Source organism: Staurois parvus, unplaced genomic scaffold (genome assembly GCF_062004578.1).
Source record: "Staurois parvus isolate SC_StPar_1 unplaced genomic scaffold, SC_StPar_1.0 ptg000442l, whole genome shotgun sequence".
Taxonomy (NCBI): domain Eukaryota; kingdom Metazoa; phylum Chordata; class Amphibia; order Anura; family Ranidae; genus Staurois; species Staurois parvus.
This window is the reverse complement of record NW_028318238.1, coordinates 1,093,723-1,116,427: the sequence shown is the minus strand read 5'-3', so window position 1 is coordinate 1,116,427 and position 22,705 is coordinate 1,093,723. Positions and strand designations below refer to the sequence as shown.

General features: G+C 44.9%; 1 protein-coding gene and 1 pseudogene across 5 annotated transcripts in view; one reads left to right on the top strand and one right to left on the bottom strand.

Annotated features, from left to right (window-relative positions):
* The window catches only part of IFI35 (interferon induced protein 35), a 138,548-nt gene that overhangs the window by 60,985 nt on the left and 54,858 nt on the right, over window positions 1-22,705 (bottom strand). The gene's annotated exons all lie outside the window — the stretch shown is intronic.
* Window positions 2,213-13,034, top strand: LOC149453987 (catenin alpha-1 pseudogene; annotated as a pseudogene).

Sequence of the window (22,705 nt, the reverse complement as noted above, 5' to 3'; positions counted from 1 at the left end):
GAAGATAGATGATATAGGTGAGGCAGGGAAAAGAGTAAGAATGAGGTAGGAGAGGAAGTGGGGGAAGTACAGGTGAGGTGGGGGAGGAAGGCCGGGTGGGGTAGGTATTGGTGGTGAAAGGATGGATGTGGTTAGTGAGGACATGAAGGACTGAGGTAGGAGGAGGTGAGCCAATGGGGCGAGTACAGGTGAGGTGGGGGAGGGAGGACGGGTGGGATAGGTATTGGTGGTGAAAAAATGGATTTGGTTAGTGAGGGTTGGAGGACTGAGGTAGGAGGAGGTGAGGAAATGGGGGAAGTACAGGTGAGGTCAGGAAGGCAGTATGGATAAGGTAGGTGAGTTGGAGAAGGAAGGAAGGATGGTTGGGATAGACAAGGTGGAAAAGGGAGGATGGATGAGGTAGGAAGTGGGTGAAAGAAGGATGAATGTAGTTGGTGAGATGGTGATGAAGTAGAGTTGGTGAGAGAACAGAGGACCGATGATGCAGGAGTAGGTGAGGAGATGGGGGAAGGAAAGATGGATGTTGTAGGTAAGGCACTGGAGGAAAGGAGGACTGGTGGAAGTAGGTGAAACACAGGTGAATTGAGGATGGTTGAGGTGAGGTAGGTGAATCATAGGTGAATTGATGGATGAGGTGAGGTAGGTGAATCACAGGTGAAATGAGGATGGATGAGGTGAGGCAGTGGAGGACAGGTGAGGTAGGGGAATTGAGGATGGATGAGGTGAGGCAGTAGAGGAAGGTAGGACGGGTGAGGTAGGTGAATCATAGGAGGATTGAGGGTGGAGGCGGGGGTGATGAATAAGGTAGATGAACCATAAGAGAATTGAGGATGGATGAGGTGAGGCAGTGGAGGACGGGTGAGGTGGGTGAACCATAGGTGAATTGAGGATGGATGGGGTGAGGCAGCAAAGGAAGGATGACGTAGGCGAACCATAGGTGAATTGAGGATGGATGGGGTGAGGCAGCAAAGGAAGGATGAGGTAGGTGAACCATAGGTGAATTAGGGTGGATGGAGTGAGGCAGTGGAGGAAGGATGAGGTAGATGAACCATAGGTGAATTGAGGATGGATGGGGTGAGGTAGCGGAGGAAGGATGAGGTAGGTGAACCATAGGTGAATTGAGGATGGATGGAGTGAGGTAGCGGAGGAAGGATGAGGTAGGTGAACCATAGGTGAATTGAGGATGGATGGGGTGAGGTAGCGGAGGAAGGATGAGGTAGGCGAACCATAGGTGAATTAGAGATAGATGGAGTGAGATAGCCGAGGAAGGATGAGGTATGTGAACCATAGGTGAATTGAGGATGGATGGGATGAGGCAGTGAAGGAAGGATGAGGTAGGTGAACCATAAGTGAATTGAGGATGGATAGAGTGGATCAGCAGAGGACGGGTGAGGTAGGTGAACCATAGGTGAATTAGGGATGGATGGGGTGAGGCAGCAAAGGAAGGATGAGGTAGGTGAACCATAGGTGAATTGAGGATGGATGGGGTGAGGCAGCAAAGGAAGGATGACGTAGGCGAACCATAGGTGAATTGAGGATGGATGGGGTGAGGTAGCGGAGGAAGGATGAGGTAGGTGAACCATAGGTGAATTGAGGATGGATGGGGTGAGGTAGCGGAGGAAGGATGAGGTAGGTGAACCATAGGTGAATTGAGGATGGATGGGGTGAGGTAGCGGAGGAAGGATGAGGTAGGCGAACCATAGGTGAATTGAGGATGGATGGGGTGAGGTAGCGGAGGAAGGATGAGGTAGGCGAACCATAGGTGAATTGAGGATGGATGGGGTGAGGTAGCGGAGGAAGGATGAGGTAGGTGAACCATAGGTGAATTGAGGATGGATGGGGTGAGGTAGCGGAGGAAGGATGAGGTAGGTGAACCATAGGTGAATTAGAGATGGATGGAGTGAGGTAGCGGAGGAAGGATGAGGTAGGTGAACCATAGGTGAATTGAGGATGGATGTGATGAGGCAGCAAAGGAAGGATGAGGTGGGCGAACCACGTGTGAATTGAGGATGGATGGGGTGAGGCAGCGAAGGAAGGATGAGGAAGGTGAGTCATAGGAAGATTGATTATGGATGAGGTGAGGCATTGGAGAAAGGGAGGATGGTGAGGCGGAATGGGTGAGGCAGCAGTGGAGTGGGGGAGGTGAGACAGCATTGGAGTGGGGGAGGCCGGGCGCCGTAGGTGATCCGGAAATGACGTCAGACCGATACTCGGGATAACGGAGGCAGTAGGGAGGCGCCCCTCCTTCATCTTCCGGCTGCCGTGTCCTGGAGCAAGTCATTCGTTTCCCAACCTCCGCCGTAGCTGACCGAGCGCGGGGCCACCATGAGCCTTCCCACGGCGAACATTACGTTGAAATGGAACCCGAAGAGCCTGGAGATCCGGACGGTGGCGGTGGAGCGGCTGCTGGAGCCGCTGGTGAGTCAGGTGACCACCCTGGTGAACAGCAGTAACAAAGGGCCGTCCGCGAAGAAGAAGGGCCGCTCGAAGAAGGCGCGGGTGCTGGCCGCCTCGGTGGAGCAGGCCACCCAGAACTTCCTGGAGAAGGGGGACAAGATCGCCAAGGAGAGCCAGTTCCTGCGGGACGAGCTGGCCGCCGCCGTGGAAGAGGTCCGCTCCCAGGGCGAGCTGATGAGGGCGGCGTCCGGGGACTTCGCGGATGACCCGTGCTCGTCGGTGAAGAGGGGGAATGTGGTCCGGGCTGCCCGCAGCCTCCTGTCCGCCGTCACCCGGCTGTTGATCCTGGCGGACATGGCCGACGTCTACAAGGTGCTGATGCAGCTGAAGGTGGTGGAGGACGGGCTGCTGAGGCTGCGGAATGCCGGTACCGAGCACGATCTGGCCATCCAGTACAAAGCCCTGAACGGTGAGCTGGGGAAGCTGCATGCAATGAGCGCTAAGCGGCAGCAGGAGCTGAAGGACAGCGGGCACCGGGATCAGATGGCCGCCGCCAGGGGAGTCCTGCTGAAGAACGTCCCCCTCCTCCACACCGCCTCCCAGGCCTGTCTGCTGCACCCCGATGTGGCCGCCTACAGAGCCAACCGGGATCTGATCTACAAGCAGCTGCAGCAAGCCATCACCGCCATCAGCAATGCAGCCCAGGCCACCCCATCCGAGGAGAGCCCAGCCCCACAGGGAGGAGAGCTGGCCGTGGCCCTCAACAACTTCGATAAACAGATCATCATGGATCCTATAGGCTTCACAGAAGAGAAATTCCGTCCCTCTTTAGAGGAAAGACTTGAGAGTATCATCAGCGGGGCGGCCTTGATGGCGGATTCCACCTGCACCCGGGATGACCGCCGCGAGCGCATCGTGGCCGAATGTAATCTGGTCAGGCAAGCCTTGCAGGATCTCCTCTCAGAATACATGACGAATTCTGGGCGCAAGGAAAGAACCGACGTCCTTAATGCCGCCATCGATAAAATGGTCAGAAAGACCAGAGACCTGCGCAGGCAGCTGTGTAAAGCCGTCATGGACCACGTCTCGGACTCGTTCTTGGAGACCAACGTGCCACTTCTGGTTCTGATCGAGGCTGCCAAGAACGGGAATGAAAAGGAAGTTAAAGAGTATGCCCAAGTTTTTCGTGAACACGCAACTAAATTGATCGAAGTGGCAAACCTGGCGTGCTCCATCTCCAACAATGAGGATGGGGTTAAAATTGTCCGCGTCTCTGCAAACCAGCTGGAAGCGCTCTGCCCTCAGGTCATTAATGCCGCGTTGGCCTTAGCAGCCAAGCCTCATAGTAAAGTGGCTTTGGACAATATGGATATTTTCAAGGAACAATGGGAAAAGCAAGTTGGCATCCTTACTGATGCAGTTGATGACATCACTTCCATTGATGACTTTTTGTCTGTCTCGGAAAATCACATCTTAGAAGATGTCAACAAATGTGTCATAGCCCTGCAGGAAAGAGACATTGACGGGCTGGATCGCACTGCAGGAGTCATACGTGGTCGTGCTGCCAGAGTCATGCATGTTGTCATTTCGGAAATGGAAAACTACGAGGCAGGTATTTACACAGAGAAAGTTTTGGAAGCTTCTAAACTGTTATCAGACACGGTTATGCCACGCTTTGCAGAACAAGTGGAAACTGTCGTTAATGCTCTCATTCGAGATCCGAATCACCCCGTAGAAGAAAATGAATTTATTGATGCCTCCAGACTTGTGTATGATGGTATTCGTGACATCAGAAAAGCTGTTTTAATGATCAGAACTCCGGAAGAGCTGGATGATTCTGATTTTGAGGCAGATGACATTGATGTGAGAAGCCATACCAGCATTCAGACTGAGGATGACCAGCTCATTGCAGGGCAGAGTGCTAGAGCAATTATGGCTCAGCTGCCTCAGGAGCAAAAGGCAAAGATTGCAGAACAAGTTGCAAGTTTCCAAGAAGAAAAAATTAAGCTTGACGCTGAAGTATCCAAATGGGATGATAGCGGCAATGACATCATTGTTTTGGCCAAGCAGATGTGCATGATCATGATGGAGATGACCGATTTTACTAGAGGGAAGGGGCCTCTTAAAAATGCTTCAGATGTCATAGGTGCTGCAAAGAAAATTGCAGAAGCTGGATCACGAATGGACAAATTGGGCCGTACTATTGCTGACCACTGCCCTGATTCTACCTGCAAACAAGACCTTTTGGCATACCTTCAGCGCATTTCCTTATACTGCCACCAGTTAAACATCTGCAGCAAAGTTAAAGCCGAAGTTCAGAATCTTGGTGGTGAGTTAGTTGTCTCTGGAGCTGACAGTGCCATGTCACTGATACAAGCTGCTAAGAACTTGATGAATGCTGTGGTGCAAACTGTTAAAGCGTCTTATGTGGCTTCTACAAAATATCAAAAATCACAAGGCATGGCATCATTAAACTTGCCTGCAGTGTCCTGGAAAATGAAGGCCCCGGAGAAAAAGCCACTTGTCAAGAGAGAAAAGCAAGATGAGACCCAAACTAAAATTAAAAGAGCATCTCAGAAGAAACATGTGAATCCTGTGCAGGCTCTTAGTGAATTTAAAGCCATGGAGAGTATTTAAAAGACAATGGGCACAGTGCATTCTACCACACTTGCACATATTCAAAGTAATAATGCTACTGATGAGCTTTTTTGCTGGTTCATACTATTCTCACCTATATTCTAATTATTAACACTAATATGTTCCTCTGCCAGTGTGTTACGTGAACCTGTGAGGATAGAAATCTGGATCATATGCTGTTCCTGGCTTGTTTTTAAAACCTCTTCTGGTTTGATCACCCTGAATTTTGGTTTTATGGTCTAGTACAGAGGTGTCAAACTGGTGGCCCTCCAGCTGTTGCCAAACTACAAGTCCCATCATGCCCCCGCCTTTAGGAGTCATACTTGTGACTGTCAATTTTGCAATGCCTCATGGGACTTGTAGTTTGTCAACAGCTGGAGAGCCGCCAGTTTGACACCCGTGGAATAGTATGTTACTAACTTGGGCATGCATGTAGCTAAAGAAGTCTAAACTCCCTGTTCTGCATCTTTGTCCAGGTCGGTAACTCACTAGTTGGTAAAACCACAGAGTGATAGTTGGCAATCCCATCTTCCACATTTCTAACCTTACAGGTTCCATCTACTTTGGCTTGCATCCTAATTATGCCACATATGCTCCTTATTAATATCCTTCGTATATATATATTTGATATAGCTAGACAGAGCTGAGTACTTTAGAGAGCTAAGATAGCGTTGCATTCAACTTTAAAGCATAACTGTGGTTACAAGTTGGAGAAGTGACAGTGCTCTAACATAGGCATTCCAGGTACCTTGGCTTTTTGACAGCCCTGAAACCTGGGGGTTTTCCCAGTAATGTCCCTAGACAGGTGCGGGGGTGCGTGCCGCACTGGGTGACACCTATCGCACGGGGGTGAGACCGGGACCCTCTCCACGAAAACGTAAGTTTTAAAGTAAGCCGACGATCCCTGTAGGATGGATCGGATCTGCAGATTGAGCATAATGGATTGGAGTCTGATCTATTATGCTCCCTAATCCGCAGATCCAATATATCCTGAGGGGATTGTTGGCTTGCAACCTATACACGGTTAACTGATCTCTCCACGAGCTCCACGATAAGGTAGGTTTTAAAGCAAGCCGACTATCCCTGCAGGATGGATTGGATCTGCAGATTGAGCATAATGGATCAGAGTCCAATCCATTATGCTCCCCAATCTGCAGATCCGATTCATCTTGCGGGGATCATCGGCTTGCTTTAAAACTTACCTTTTTGTGGAGAGATCAGTTAACCCCCATATAGGTTGCAAGCCGACGATCCCCGCAGGATGGATCGGATCTGTGGATTGGGGAGCATAATGGAGTGGACTTCGATCCATTATGCTCAATCCGCAGATCTGAGCCATCCTGCAGGGATCATCGGAGGGGTGACACCAACCCTGGGGTTTCCCCATCACTGGTAGAGGCCCCCTGGGTTGCAGGTGTAAGGCCATTTCTTAAACTTGGAAGCTGGCTGTAATGTTCCTACCAGAGGGCTTTGTGTTTTAGGGATGCCGATCGGGCTGATGTTACATCGCAACCTTTATGCGAACAGTTATGCTTTTTGAGGTTGGTTGAAGCTTAAGAGAAAAAAAATCTTCATCTTGCCTCAAACTTCCATTATGACTACCCAGTCTTGGATGTTCCCTTTTTAAAACTGCATGCATTGTTTTACTTATATACCGAGGAAAACAATTGTATTCAAATTGAACTCTTTAAACCAAGAGTAATCAAATCTTCAATGCTTAAAGCTGAATGCAGCTATGTACTGCACATAACAAGCATAGATCTTAAAATAACATGTTATATGCTTCGCAGAGCCACTTATCTTACTTAGGCTTGGTAATGTTAGTTTTATTGTTCCCTTTTGGTTCTGCACAGCATGATCTTTCATAAAACATGTACCTCTTCTTACATCTATAGCAGCAATTATTCCCTGCCAGATTTCAACTCGCAGGCATTTGGCGATCATCACTTTATCAAGATGTGCTATAGTGATGTCATCAATTTATTGTGAATTGATAGATAAAAGTAATCTGCACACTATTGGTAACAAGATTTTTATGATTTATATCACAGCTGTTGTGTTTATTATTTTAATTAACTGCATTTGTGATCATGTTGATGCTGTAAAGCAAGACAGTGAGAAATCTAAAGTTGAATTCCAGGTTCAATCTAACAAGTCTTAAAAATGTCCCCTCCTAGTGCCTGTGTCGACTAACCTGTGTGTGTGTGGGGGGGGGGGGGGGGATGTATGTACTACCTATTCTCAGCCTGCTCATGTCCGGTCACGTGATCCCCTCTGTTAGCCAGCTGCAGGGAGGAGGAGAGATTACTTAACAATGGCTGGAATGCGTAGGCGTGGTGACGTCACCCATGGGCTCCCATATCCTAGCTATTGTCTGTGCTCCCTCCTCTCCAGCCGCTGTTGTCTAACATAGGGAAGCCTGATCGTGTGCCTGAAGCAAGCTGAAAATAGTTGTATATACATCTTTAACAGGTTAGTCCAACTAGGTCTTGGGATGGGGAAGGGGACATTTTGAAGACTAGTTAGGTTTAGGATAGAATTCTACTTTAACAAATCGTGTTCACTAAATTCATTCAAGTGGAACAACTAGTAAAACATTTTTCGTATTTGTCACTATAGTAAGGGTTAGAACCTCTTTCAGGTTTTTGTTGCTGTTCATATTCTTTAGAGTGATGGTTCTTTATTTGTGCAAGAGATTTAGGCTTCATGTACACTAGTAGCTCCTAAACTGGAGTTTAGGAGCTTTTTGCATTTATTTTTGCAAAAGCTCCTAAATACAACTCCATAAAAGCCTGTGTCCATGTACACATAGGCTTTTAGCAGAGTTTAGGAGCTGCTGTGTTTTCAGGTGAGGTTAAACCTCCCTCTCCTGAACGTGGAATAACTGCATTCAGGATAGGAAAGTTTTGACCGCTAACCACGGGAAACCGTGGTTTCTCGCGACCGGCGGTCAGGGTAGGCTCACATACATGGAGTCGAAAAGGAAGGGAAACCTTACCTTCTTCACTGCCATTGAAACAGGTGTCCCTATTGTGAGATTTCTACTTAAAGGATAAGTTCACCTTTTAGTAAAAAATTAATAAATGCACATTTGTTTGCGGGTAAAAAAATGTGCGTTTTTATTTTTGTCTGCGGGAGCCTGTAAAGCATTGCACCAGTGATCAGCAGGTCCCCTGCAGATCTGTCTGAATATTTGCTTGTTTATACGGGATGTACAAGCAAGCAGATATACTGACAGGAAGAATCCATGAACTACCAAGGCGTTCCACATTGAAGACTATAAGCTGACAGCCGCTAAGGCCGTCGGGACTTGTACTCTCTCATTCATAGACTGTAATGAATGAGTGTCGTGGACGGAGCCCCACACAGCCCCTGCTAGCTGTTGGAGAGGGTGCTGGTCAGATTGCAACATATTGCAAAAGGTGAACTTATGCTTTAGTGTCTGTTCCATTGACTACTGTAAAATTATAGAATTTTCTTTACAAATTGGGACAAATCCAGCAATAGCAGCCTAATAAAGATCTAAACCTTCCCCATTCTAAACTAATAAGGCATTTGGCTGTAGTTTTATGTTTAGTATAGAATCTAGAACTGTAACAGGCAACCCTGGAGAGGTTGTAATCTACCTGAGCTATATAGAAGAGATCAGGGTTCAGCATATAATTTTTTTTTTTTTTTTTTTGGGAAATAACCTAACAAGGCCGTATTAAAAAAAGTATAGAATATTTGAAGAGTTCAGGGGTCAGTAGTAAGTAACCCAGAGTGCAGGAGCTAGGAGTAGGTATGTAACGCAGAGTGCAGGGGTCAAAGATAACTCAGAGGTCAATAGTATTTAATGCACAGAACAGGGGCCAATAGAAGGTAAATCGAGGTAAGGTGCGAGTGATGGAGTGCCTGGGACAGGAGTAAGTAAACCACATAACCCCCCCGCCTCTGTAAAATTCACTCACCAAACCACCAATGTAGAGTTACCTGGCAAAGTGAGGAAGTCTTCCCAGGTGTCCACTGAATTGTGTCTTGTAACTCATCAGAGCCGAGGGGGACTTCTGGTGTCAGGGGCTGGTGCCGCAGTGGAGCTGCAATCTACCTATCATATATGCATGTGATCGATAGGTTGACTGCGGTCAATGTGTTGACCCCTGATTCAGAAATATCCATTATGCCCTATTGAAAATGCTCAGTTTTTAGATGTCGGGTCAGTCTCTTCCTGTAATAATTTCGCTATAAAATGTTTGAATAGATCTGACATTACACTACTTTCACAGTTCCCACATGGTAACACATAAACACTGCATTCACCGTGTGCACGCAGCGACACACCTGTACTGCATTCACAGTGCCCACATGGCAACATTCTTGCACTGCTTTCACGGCGCCTTTGTGGCATGAACATTTCAGCAAATTCACATAGAGATCGGGAACGAAGGAAATTCAGTTTAAAGGGCACATAAAAGCATAATGGAACAAATAAGTCCATGAATACTTTACTTCACAAATATCATAGATCACCTCAGCCAGAAAAGTGCATTGAAACCATTACCATTTAAGTTTTTTTACTTGATTTAGTTTTTGTGTAGACAAAATGCAGTTATTGACACTACATATTGTTTTCAGGAAACTTAACCCGGTATGTAGAAGATGGAGAGTTAAATCACCTGAAAATGTGTTTCTCTCAGGGACCCTGCTGTGATTTCTCTGCTTGAGTTTGTTTCTACATGCCTGCAGTGGCTGTTTATGGGAGTTCCTATTCTGTTGGGTCATTTATTTGATATTGAATACACCATTGGTAGCTGGAATACTTCCAGGTGGTCAGGGAGATTTTGGTACTGACGTATGCAATCAACCTAAAAATCAGGAGACTTTAAAATTCTACTTTCTGCCATATCAACTGTTAACGCTAGATACAAACTCAATGCAAATAAACAAAACATCTCATTACATACAGCAGATACTTTTGTTTTCTTCTGTAGTGTGATGAGGAATAGAGACATGATTACAGCCAAAGTGATCCATTAATTTAAATCTGCTAAATACATTCCAGGTGCATTAAAACAAGATGTTCATTGTCTTGCACTTGATTTTTTTCTAAAGCACCCACAGCCTGAGTTGAAAAGTCTGTCCTCTGGCATCATGTACAGCGCTTCCCCTTGTTTGCTGTGAGGAAGCAGTAGCCTCTCTGTAGAAGTCAAATCTATAGCTCTGTAATTGGCAAAACCCAGTGGCTGGGCCTTGACGGTGAGCGGCTGTATGTTTGTGTACCATTTGTAAACAAAAGTGCTAAAAGCGTGCTCCCAGCAAATGCATCGGCGTCCCTTGGAAAGGTCCCGATCTCGCCTTGCGATTTGGACCTTTCCAATCATGTGACCGCCAATCAAGGTGGTCACATGACCCTAAATCCAGCCCTGCCTCCAAGCGGCAAACTCCTTAAAGGGTTGGGAGGCGCTGGGGCTCAAGGGTTAAAGAAAAGAAGACTGCACATGTTATATTTTCATGCCCCTGGAATGCATTTAGCCTGGTTAAACCATTCAGTTGTGCTTTATGGATGACAATTGTCTCTTACCAATCACTAGATTTTCCATGGTGAAATCATTTAGTCCTGGTTCACACTGATGAGGTGCGGAATTCGCAGCGTTTTCAGTGCAGATTCCACACTGCATCACAATCACACCCCATTCATATGAAACTATGCGGGTGTGTGTTAAGTTAACACCCCATCTGTCCGCAAAACGTGTCGCGATGTGCAGAATCGGATCGCATAGGTGAATACCCATGCGATCCAATTCTAGTGTGGATCCAATAATGGGTCCTGCATGTTGGGTGCGGTGTGAATAGAGCCATACAAAATGTATGGCTGTGATCGCACCGCATACAAATCGCATGTGATTTGTACAGGACTGCGGTTCCTGTGCGAATCACGTGATTTACCACACTGCTGTAGTGTGAACCTATACTTTAAGGTGCAGCTCTTTGTTTGGAATAAAGTTTGTTTTTCTTTAGATAGATACTGTTTGAGGGTCCATTCCGAATGAGATTTTTCCCTCACTTTTTGACATCAAAAGCAATGCTAGAAGCTGCGCTTCCATTTTTGCCTCTCAGAAGTGTACAGCCTCCATGTATATTTCTGAAGAATCTACTAGGAGTTAGTAATAGTATCACCAAGGTTGCTCTTTAAGTGAATTGGTTTACAACATATGTAAGCTGGGTCATTTCAATATGTTTTTAATGTAGCACAAAGCTCTCTGTAGCAAACCAGAACTATGCATTTTGAACTGCATTTTATTTTAGTCACTGTGCACTTATACAGCTGTATGTAAAGACCCTGTACTGTGACAATACCAATCATTATCAGGGGCATTATGTAATGTTCTTCTGTCTTCGTATCAGCCTTGCAATAATAATAGTGACTGTTACATATGACAAAATTCAAAATGGTTGAGGTAATGGATATTGCAAAGGGCTATCTTGATCAGAGGACATTAATATTAATGATTCTTTACCTGCACCAAAGGATTTTTCAGTTTTTTTGATACCTAGTGCAAGCAATGTAGTTGAGAGAGGCACTGTAGGTATTAAACTGACCTTACATGATACACTGTACAATCTTCTTTAGTTTTACCAACAAGTATGCAGACACGGATTGCCTGATACTAATTGAATGGATTGTTAAGGTAGAGCCTCACATTTATAGGTTTGGTAAAGCTAAAGAAGGTTACAAAGTGGTTGTGGAGTAGACTCATGGCCATCTTTAGTCCTAGGACATTTCTGATGCAGGATCTGAAGTGAGAAGTAAGGCATATCGGTCTTGTCTCACTTCTCTCTGCCTCACAAAATTCAGTTTTCTTTTGAAGTTGGCTGCCCCCCACAATTCTGTTTCATTCTAACCACTCTTACGACCATGTCATGTTGACCACTGGCGACAACTTGCCAACAACACCTCCCTAGCATGTAACACTTACTGGCTGCAATGTGGCAGAACATCACTAGCTAGCGAAGGGATTAGTAATCAGATGAAAGCTTGCTGGTTCAGCCAGTGAGGGAGAGATGTCCTAGAACAGGGGTCTCCAAATGTTCTAAGCATGGGCCAGTTTACTGTCCTTTGGACCTTAGGGGAGGCCGGACCGTGTCCAGTGGCAGTAGAAAATGCCCTGGTGTCATTGGGCATAAACCATACCATATCATTAGTTTGAATGGAAGGAATGGTGCCCCATTGTTTTTATCGATGGGAAGAACAGTGACCCATCGTTGATGTCAGTTGGTGGAATAGTTTGGAGACCACTATTCTAGAAGAATGTCAGGCTCCTTTCACATGGGGTGGACCTGTCAACGGATCCGCTTGCTCTTTTTGGCAGATCGGATGTCTGCGGGTGTAAACAGACACATCTGTTTACACTTGCTGCTCCATAAAGGATCCGGTCGGGTCCGCTTGCACATTTTTCAGGATTGGAACGTCTGTGTGAAAGGGCTCTAAGTGGTATTTGAGTGATCCTGTTACTTTTGAACAAGGTTGCTGGTATCACATGCTGCTTACAGATCACACTGTTTTCAGCCCTTACGTAAATGGGCTTTATGTCTCTGCTGTTCAAACAGCAGTGTTTGGGAACTGAATCTTGTGTGCCCAGTATTTCCTGGAATTCAGTTTGTCATTTTGGGCTTTAAATGGTCAAGTCTTATGCAGTTTACAATGGTGTTAAATCTGCATCAGTAATGGTATAATCTTTGAACCTTCATCTGCAAGAACTTGATTTCTGTAGACCTGATGGAATGTGTAATGCCACGGCAACCCGGAGGAACTATTGTTGCCCAGTGCTGGTATTATTATACAGTTTACTTAACTTTGAACTTATTTTTTTTTTATACAGTTGCTTGGCATTCACTCGAATTGTAGATTTTCAAGTGTTTTTTTAAGATATTCTGAATTAACTTTTTAAAACTTCAACTGTACCATATTTTATTTATAATTGTGTTTTTTGAGAATAAAGTTTGATTATGTTGGATTTTGACAGTTGTGCGTATTCTCTTACTGATGCATGTTACCTATTCGAGGAAAAAAAGATCTCTGCGTAATGCTATATTTCATATGGCAGGACTGTATGTGAAGGCTCCACCTACCAGATTAGAGGGTTAATCCACCTTTCCCAAAACAACTGCCTTTTCAGGAAAGGAGCGCTTGTAGATGAAAAAAAATTGTGCAGCTTTGGCTAAAGTTGGATAACTCCCTTGTTTTATAGGTGCAGACTATTCATGTACCTTCCAAGGCCTGGCTGAAGAACACCCAGAGGTGGCATCAGCCTATCCTGCCTTGTTGCAATGACACTCACAGCTGTCATCACAGTACTGCTGGTTTAGGTAGCTCTAAAGTACATAATGCCAGTTGGAACACCCAGGGGCAATACGCTTTGGGTATATATGCAATTACGTCTACTAGCCTTGGTTAAACAAAACCTGTGTGATTGCTTTAAATATCTGGAGGTGCACTCGCAGGCCTGCTTTAAGACAATGGGATTGATTTATTAAAACTGGAGGGTGAAAAATCTGGTGCAGCCCTGCATAGAAACCAATCTGCTTACAAGTTTTGTCAAAGCTTAATTGATGAAGCTGAGGTTAGAAGTGGATTGGCTTCCATGTACAGCTGCTCCAGATTTTGCACTCTCCAGTTTTTGTAAATCACCCCCCCCCCATTACCCAATGAAGTTGTTTAGCCTTTTAGGAGGGGGTTTTGGCCAACTGCTAAATACACAGATGAACTATAGTACATACACTATATTGCCAAAAGTATTGGGACGCCTGCCTTTACAAGCAAATGAACTTTAACCTCCCTGGCGGTATGATTATTTCAGATTTTTGGTGCTGAAAGCGGTACCATTATTTTGCATGGAAATTTGGCGTCTTATATTGTCGGCCTGTAATTTTTTAGGAATAACTCACTGAAATCTGTCCGAACAAGAGTCTAGTAAACATCCCGGGTATGATAAAACTTGAAACACGAAATCATAAATTATAATTTAATAAATAATCCTAAAAAATAATATAATAAATGTAATTCAATAATATAATCAAACCAAAAACACTGGAATTTGAAATATAGCGCCAAGTTCGCACATCACTGAGCAAAGTTGCAAAATCGTTTTCGGTGTCTGATGACGAATTTCCCCACGAATCATCACTCAATTCTGCAAGTGGTTCTACTTTACTATTGCTGTTCTCTAGCTGGTCTAAAACCACTTTTGACCTAAAGGGATGCTTTTTGGACGCCATGGACGTTTCTCAGTTTCCAGGCAGAAAGAATGGTAAAAATGAAGGCAGGGCACAGGACAAAGCACTCGGGACAAAATGAATGTGAAATGGTTTGATACAGGAATGTTTTACTATGTGATTTTAGTGAGTGTCACTTTTTGTCATTTTCAAATTTCCTGCCGTTACGTCCCGACGCTCGCAGGGGACGGAACCCAGAAGACAGATGCTGGCATCTGCCAGATTACATTGCCGGGGACACTGCAGGAGGGACATCGCGGGTGCGATGGACAAGGTAAGTGATCGAGGGATCGTGGAGCAACGCCGCATGGTAAGCCCAAGTGTAGCTTGGGGTTACCGCTTGTGGTACTGAAACTTTACCCCGAGCTACACTCGAGAATACCTCCAGGGAGGTTAATGGCATCCCGGTTTTAGTCTGTAGGGTTCATTACTGAGTTGGCCAACCCTTTGCATCTCGTAACAGCTTCAACTCTTCTGGGAGGGCGGGCCACAATTTTTAGGAATGTGTCTATGGGAATGTTTGACAATTCTTCCAGAAGTGCATTTGTGAGAACAGGCACTGATATCGGATGAGAAGGCCTGGCTCACATTCTCCACTCTAATTCTTCCCAAAGGTGTTCTACTGGTTTGAGGTCAGGACTCTGTTCAGACCAGTCAAGTTCCTCAACCCCAAATGCACTCATCCATGTCTTTATGGACCTTGCTTTGTGAACTGGGGCGCAGTCATGTTGGAACAGAAAGGGGCCACCCCCAAACTGTTCCCACAAAGTCGAGAGCATGATATTGTCCAGAATGTCTTAGTATGCTGAGTTCTTAAGAGTTCCCTTTGCTGGAACTAAGGGGCCAAGTCCAACCCCACACCATAATTCCCCCTCCACCAAACTTTACACTTTCTAGAGAAAATGTCTCCACGGCTCTAGTGTCCAGTGGCGGTGTACTTTACACCACTGCATCTGACGCTTTGCATTGCACTGGGTGATGTAAGGCTTGGATGCAGCTGCTCGACCATGGAAACCCATTCCATGAAGCTCTCTATGGACTGTTGTGCTAATCTGAAGGCCACACGAAGTTTGGAGGTCTTTAGCTATTGACTCTGCAGACAGTTGGCGACTTCTGCGCACTGTGCGCTGCAGCATGCGCTGACCCCGCTCTGTCAACAGTTGCTGTTGTTCCCAGTTGCTTCCACTTTGTTATAATACCACTAACAGATGACCATGGAATATTTAGTAGCCAGGAAATGTTACGGATGGACTTATTGCACAGGTGGCATCCTATCACGGTACCACACTTGAATTCACTGAGCTCCTGAGTGACCCATTCTTTCACAAATGTTTGTAGAAGCAGTCTGCATGCCTAGGTGCTTGATTTTATACACCTGTGGCCATGGAGGGGATTGGTACACATGAATCCAATGATTTGGAGGGGGGACCCAATACTTTTGGCAATATAGTCTATATAGGAGCTGTTTTAGCTGCCAGTGGGTTTGTATTTTTGCCACACAGCACAACCCTGTCTGGTAGGGCATATGACCCTATATTTTTCTGTTTCAATTTAGTAACACAGGTCTTGTCCCTCTTCCGGCCTATGACAGGTTAGTGACAGCAGAAGCACAGACCCATGAGCTTATCTCTTGTTCTCTTTCCTATCAGCATGCCTTTCACTGCAGCACAAATAATTGGGGTTGATTTACTAAAGGCAAATATACTATGTACTGCAAGTGCAGTTGCTCCAGAGCTTAGTAATTGTGATAAAGCTTCACTTTGCAAAACGTGCAAAGAAAATTTAAAAAACAGCATTTTTGCTTTCACAAGATTGGATGATAGAAATCAGCAGAACTTATCCTTAGCTAGAGCAACTGTACTGGCAGTGCACAAAATATTTGCCTTTAGTAAATGTCTGAGCTCAGTTATGCATAAACTGCAAAAGGCTAATGCCAAGTCAAATTCAGGTAAAATATTTGGGGTTTTTTTTCTTTTAATTTTGGATAGATTGGGGAAGAGTTAGACCCTCTGTCAATGTTTTGTTGGTGTGTCCATGCTGGGACAAGCATAACTGCCCTGGTTACCATCAACACTTAAAGCTGAGTTCCAGAAAACATAAAGAAAAACATAAAAGTCAGCAGCTACAAAAACTATAGCTGCTGACTTTTGAAAAAAATGGACACTTACCTTTTCATGGGCTGCCCTGTGTTCTTGACCCTGGCATCTTCAGTGTGGGCATCCGGTTGTGACAGCTTGCAGCTTCACAGCCGGATGCTCACTGCGCAGATGCGAGTAGTGCTGCACTTTGTGAATGGCCCCGTAGTCTTTTGGGACCTGTCATGTGTCCCAGAAGACTACAGGGAGGGAGGGGGGAGGACAGCTTCCGCTTCCGATCGCCACAGAAGTGGGAGCAGGCACCTGTCAATTTCAGGTACCCGAATCCCAAAAGGTGCCAGTCAATTAATGAGGAGCAGGGGACCAGTCCTTAAAGTGAAACGTCCCCTTTTGGGTGGAGCTCTGCTTTAAGGGTTCATTCACACCATGGTGTAGAGACATCAGTTTTTCCACATACGTTCTGCAAGGGCAGATTGAAATCTATTGTTCCCTATGTGCCCTGTTCACACCACAACACTAGTATCGTGCAGATTTTTTTCTACGCTGGGATCTGCACTATGTATAAAACTCATTGGAGTGCACATGACAACTGATATCTCTGCAAGTGAAATCTACACATCAGTTTTCATGCACCTATGGTGTGAACGAGGCCTAATGGAAATCCAGTTATCATGAGAGCAAGAGGTGAGGGGAAATATTTCAAAGGGAACAAATGTGTGACAACTGTATAAGTAGAGAATTTCCTTAACTTTGGGTAGATTTCATCTAATTTCCTGCTGCGTCTACAAGACAAAAGAAGAGAGAGTTCCCTCCCAGAACAGACAGCAAAACAATAGCTTGATAGGAGGTTTATTCACAAATTGCTAGTGCAGCGCAACTCTAAATTAATTATTAGAAAACATAAATACTATGAAAAACATATACAAGTGATAAACTAAAGAGCCCATAAACAATCCCTTCAGTGACGTGTAGCACGTCCGTGAATATCTTCTTCTTTAGCAATATTCCGTGATCTTGCACCACACCAGGTGAAAAACCTGCTCACCAAGAAAAGAAAATATGCGCTCATCTGGGTGTACTCCGCTCCTCAGTCGTGGTGACATGTCTTCTTGTCTCCTCTCGCCTTCCACTCACTTATCAGGCCAAAATTGATCTCATACAACAGAAAGACCGAAACATAGTTCTCTCTGTGGAATACTTTATTGTATCCCCCACTAAAATAACACAGATATAAAAGCATAAAATGTGTATCTGCATCCAGCTCTCCGCTAGCAAAATACTGGCGGCATGGTAACAGTACCGCCTCCTCCTTCCTAGACACGCTGTGCCCCCTCTCGGGGCTTCCTCAGTAGGTGGTCAACCACAAACTTTTTAGTCGCACATTCCCCCAACTTGAGTCCAATTGGTCTTGGAGACACCGGAAGTGAATCATCATCTTTGGGCAGAAGTGCCAATACTGTCCTCTTCTCCGCCCATGGACTGCACACACACCACCGGACGTACACCAGTGGCCATCTTAAGTGAGAGTAATAGGAGATTCCCACCAAACACAGGCACCGGCAGTGCATCATCATCCCTTGGCGGAAGTGCCAATACTGTCCTCTTCTCCACCCGTGGACTGCACATGCACCACTAACCCTAACCTGCTCACCAAGAAAAGAAAATATGCGCTCATCTGGGTGTACTCAGCTCCTCAGTCGTGTTGACATCTCTTCTCTCACCTTCCACTCACTCTGACATCAGGCCAAAATTGATCTCATACAACAGAAAGACCGAATCATAGTGCTCTCTGTGGAATACTTTATTGCATCCCCCACTAAAATAACAACACATATAAAAGCATAAAATGTGTGTCCATGTCCAGCTCACTGCTCCACTAGCACGATAGTGGCGGCGTGGTAACCGTACCGGCTCCTCCTTCCTAGACACGTTGCGCTCCCCTCTCAGGGCTTCCTCAGTAGGTGGAGAGCTGTTTTAACACAATCTTTTTATAGCCACACGTGTAGGCGTCCGGTCTTTTGTGTGGAGACTGGGAGAGAGTGTTTTCTGGCGGAGTTTGGTAGAAATCTGTCAACCTCACTTAAGATGGGCGCAAGTGTACTTCAGGTGGTGTGTGTGCAGTTTGTGGGTGGAGAAGAAGCCAGTATTGGCACTTCTGCCCAGGGATGATGACAAACTGCTGGCGCCTGTGTTTGGTGGGAATCTTACCCTCACCCAAGATGGCCACCAGTGTACTTCTGGTGGTGTGTGTGCAGTCCATGGGTGGAGAAGAGGCCAGTATTGGCACTTCCGCCCAGGGATGATGACACACTGCCGATGTCTGTGTTTGGTGGGAATCTCCTATTACCCTCACTTAAGATGGCCACTGGTGTACGTCCGGTGGTACGTGTGCATTTCATGGGCGGAGAAGAGGACAGTGTTGGCACTTCCGCCCAGGGATGATGACGCACTGCCGGTGCCTGTGTTTGGTGGGAATCTCCTATTACCCTCACTTAAGATGGCTGCCAGTGTACTTCTGGTAGTGTGTGTGCAGTCCGTAGGTGGAGAAGAGGCCAGTATTGGCACTTCCACCCAGGGATGATGACACACTGCTGGTGTCTGTGTTTGGTGGGATTCTCCTATTACCCTCACTTAAGATGACCACTGGTGTACGTCCGGTGGTGCGTGTGCAGTCCACGGGCGGAGAAGAGGACAGTGTTGACACTTCCGACCAGGGATGATGACGCACTGCCGGTGCCTGTGGTAGGAATCTCCTATTACCCTCACTTAAGATGGCCGGCAGTGTACTTCTGGTAGTGTGTGTGCAGTCCGTGGGTGGAGAAGAGGCCAGTATTGGCACTTCCGCCCAGGGATGATGACACATTGCTGCTGTCTGTGTTTGGTGGGAATCTAGTATTACCCTCACTTAAGATGGCCACTGGTGTACGTCCGGTGGTGCATGTGCAGTCCACGGGTGGAGAAGAGGACAGTATTGGCACTTCCGCCAAGGGATGATGATGATTCGGTCTTTCTGTTGTATGAGATCAATTTTGGCCTGATGTCAGAGTGAGTGGAAGGTGAGAGAAGAGAAGATATGTCAACACGACTGAGGAGCTGAGTACACCCAGATGAGCGCATATTTTCTTTTCTTGGTGAGCAGGTTAGGGTTAGTGGTGCATGTGCAGTCCACGGGTGGAGAAGAGGACAGTATTGGCACTTCCGCCAAGGGATGATGATGCACGCTTTGCCGGTGCCTGTGTTTGGTGGGAATCTCCTATTACTCTCACTTAAGATGGCCACTGGTGTACGTCCGGTGGTGTGTGTGCAGTCCATGGGCGGAGAAGAGGACAGTATTGGCACTTCTGCCCAAAGATGATGATTCACTTCCGGTGTCTCCAAGACCAATTGGACTCAAGTTGGGGGAATGTGTGACTAAAAAGGTTGTGGTAGAACGGCTCTCCACCTACTGAGGAAGCCCTGAGAGGCGGCGCAACATGTCTAGGAAGGAGGAAGCGGTACTGTGTTACCACGTTGCCACTATTTTGCTAGCGGAGAGCTGGATGTGGATACACATTTTATGCTTTTATATCTGTAAGTGTTATTTTAGTGGGGGATACAATAAAGTATTCCACAGAGAGCACTATGTTTCGGTCTTTCTGTTGTATGAGATCAATTTTGGCCTGATAAGTGAGTGGAAGGCGTGAGGAGACAAGAAGATATGTCACCACGACTGAGGAGCTGAATACACCCAGATGAGCGCATATTTTCTTTTCTTGAGGTAAGCAGGTTTTTCACCTGGTGTGGTGGAAGATCACGGAATATTACTAAAGAAGAAGATATTCACGGAAGTGATACATGTCACTGAGGGGATTGTTTCTGGACTTTAGTTTATCACTTGTATATGTTTTTCACAGTATTTATGTTTTCTAATAATTATTAACCCCTTCACACCTAAGTGTAAAAGAAATCTTAAAGCCTGAGTAAAATTTTACAACGTTGACATGTGTTAGTAAAACCGTACATATCATCACTACTTTGTACACCCAGGTGAATTATACCTTGTTTTCAGGACAAATTGGGCTTTCATTTGGTGGTAAATGGTAATGGATATCTCCTGATTTTTTTTTTATTATCAAAGGAAAACTAACCCAAAATAGTAAAAAAAATATATATTTTTTTAAATATAGCTGTGTGTTTCTTGTTACTACCATAATCTACCACCAAAGAACAACCCAAAATACATTTTCCAGCTCCTGATGATCGCAGCGATACCATATATGTGTATGTTATTTGTTGTTTGTACCTGTACTACAGCCCAGAAACAATAGTGCACATTTTGTTTTGTTTTTTTTACCTAAAACACACTGACACTGATACCAATTTAACCATTTCAATACCTGACACTTATACCCCCTTCCTGCCCAGGCCAATTTTTAGCTTTTAGCGGTGTCACACTTTGAATAACAATTGCGCGGTCATGCTACACTGTACACATATTAAATTTTTATCATTTTTTTCACACAAATAGAGCTTTCTTTTGGTGGTATTTAACCAATTCAATACCGGGCACTTTTACCCCCTTCCTGCCCAGGCCAGTTTTCAGGTTTCAGCGCTCTCACACTTTGAATGACAATTGCGCGGTCATACAACATTGTACCCAAACTAAAATTTTATAATTTTCTTCACACAAATAGAGCTTTCTTTTGGTGGTATTTAATCACCGCTGGGGTTTTTATTTTTTGCTTAATTAACAAAAAAAGACCAAAAAGTTTGAAAAAAAAAAAGTTTTTCTTTGTATCTGTTATAAAAGTTTGCAAATAAATAATTGTTCTTCATAAATTTAGGCCGAGATGTATTCTGCTACATGTCTTTGGTGAAAATAACCCAAATTAGGATGTATTTGTTAGTTTGTAGGAAAGTTATAGAGTTCGCAAACTATGGTATAGATCTGAATATTGATCAATCCTGAAGTACTGACAGCCAATCTAATTTCTTGAGGTCCAAGAATGTCAGAACAGTACAGATATCCCCAAATTACCCATTTTTGCAAAATAGACAGTCCGACGTACTTCATAAGAGGCATGGCGAGTTTTTTGAAGTTGTATTTTTTTTGTCATAATTTTTCGGAAAATTAAAAATTAAAAAAATTAGTTTCACTATTTTTTTTTACATATTGTCCCCAGTGCAGTACAGCGTCATCATATACCTGGCATGGCGGTGATCAGGGACACTGACTGGTGACAGTATGAAAAAAGAATATATATATATTTTTTTTTAATTTTATTTTTAATTATTTTTTATTAAATTTTTTTTTTTTTTTTAAGATTTTTTTTTTTCATATTTCACTATGACCAAAGTAGTACAATGTTACCATAGTAACATTGTACTACTTTGGGGAAGTGATCAGTATTTTTATTTTTTTTTTACACAATTTGCTTATAGCAAAGAATTACTTTGCTATAAGCAAGCATTTACCTGAATGACATTGATTCACACAGGGTTTTTTTTTGTGCTTAGCTGTGATTTGGCCACAGCTAATCACATGACATGTGCATGTGATTAGCTGTGACCATTCACAAGCTAGACACTAGTATACAATGGATGGTATGAATGAAGCCATCCATTGTATACAACTGTCATGTGACCTGCTGTGATTGGTCACAGCAGGTCACATGGTACCGGTAACGGGGGCCGATACTCAGATCTGTCATCGGACGTGTCCGAGGTACACGGCCGGTGACAGATCGCACCGCTGCGCCGCTCTACAGGAGCGCAATCTGCGCATGTGCGGGAGGACGCCATATGGCGTCCACCAGGAACGCTGATGACATTTGCCGCCCGCCGTTCGGTCATAGGGCGGGCGGCAAATGGTTAATCACCACTGAGTTTTTTATTTTTTGCTAAATGACAATCACACTAATGTATCATGAGTTGTAGATATATTTTTTTTTAGCAGGGGTTCCCCGAGACTGGAAAGTTATTTCAAGGGTTCCTCTGTGTAGAAAAGGTTGAGAAAGGCTGACCTTTTGCTTTAGAATTTTGAGTCACTGACCCAGAACTGTGCTGATGAGCACTGCTGACTTTTCCAATTCCATTCTTTTGTATTGCTGGTCCATGACTCATAAAGCAGTGAAAACAATGAGTCAGGATGCTAGCAATTACAGTGGTGTATAGGCAGACTCTAGATTTCCTCAATAGCCAGTTGCTGTATAAATGCTCTGTAGTAATGACATGCATGTGATAAACTCCATTCAGCCTGGAATCTACTGTATCTACAGACAAATTAGCTCAGTGTTTTTCAACTTTTTTTCAGTCAAGGAATCCATTCGAATTATGCACAAAAG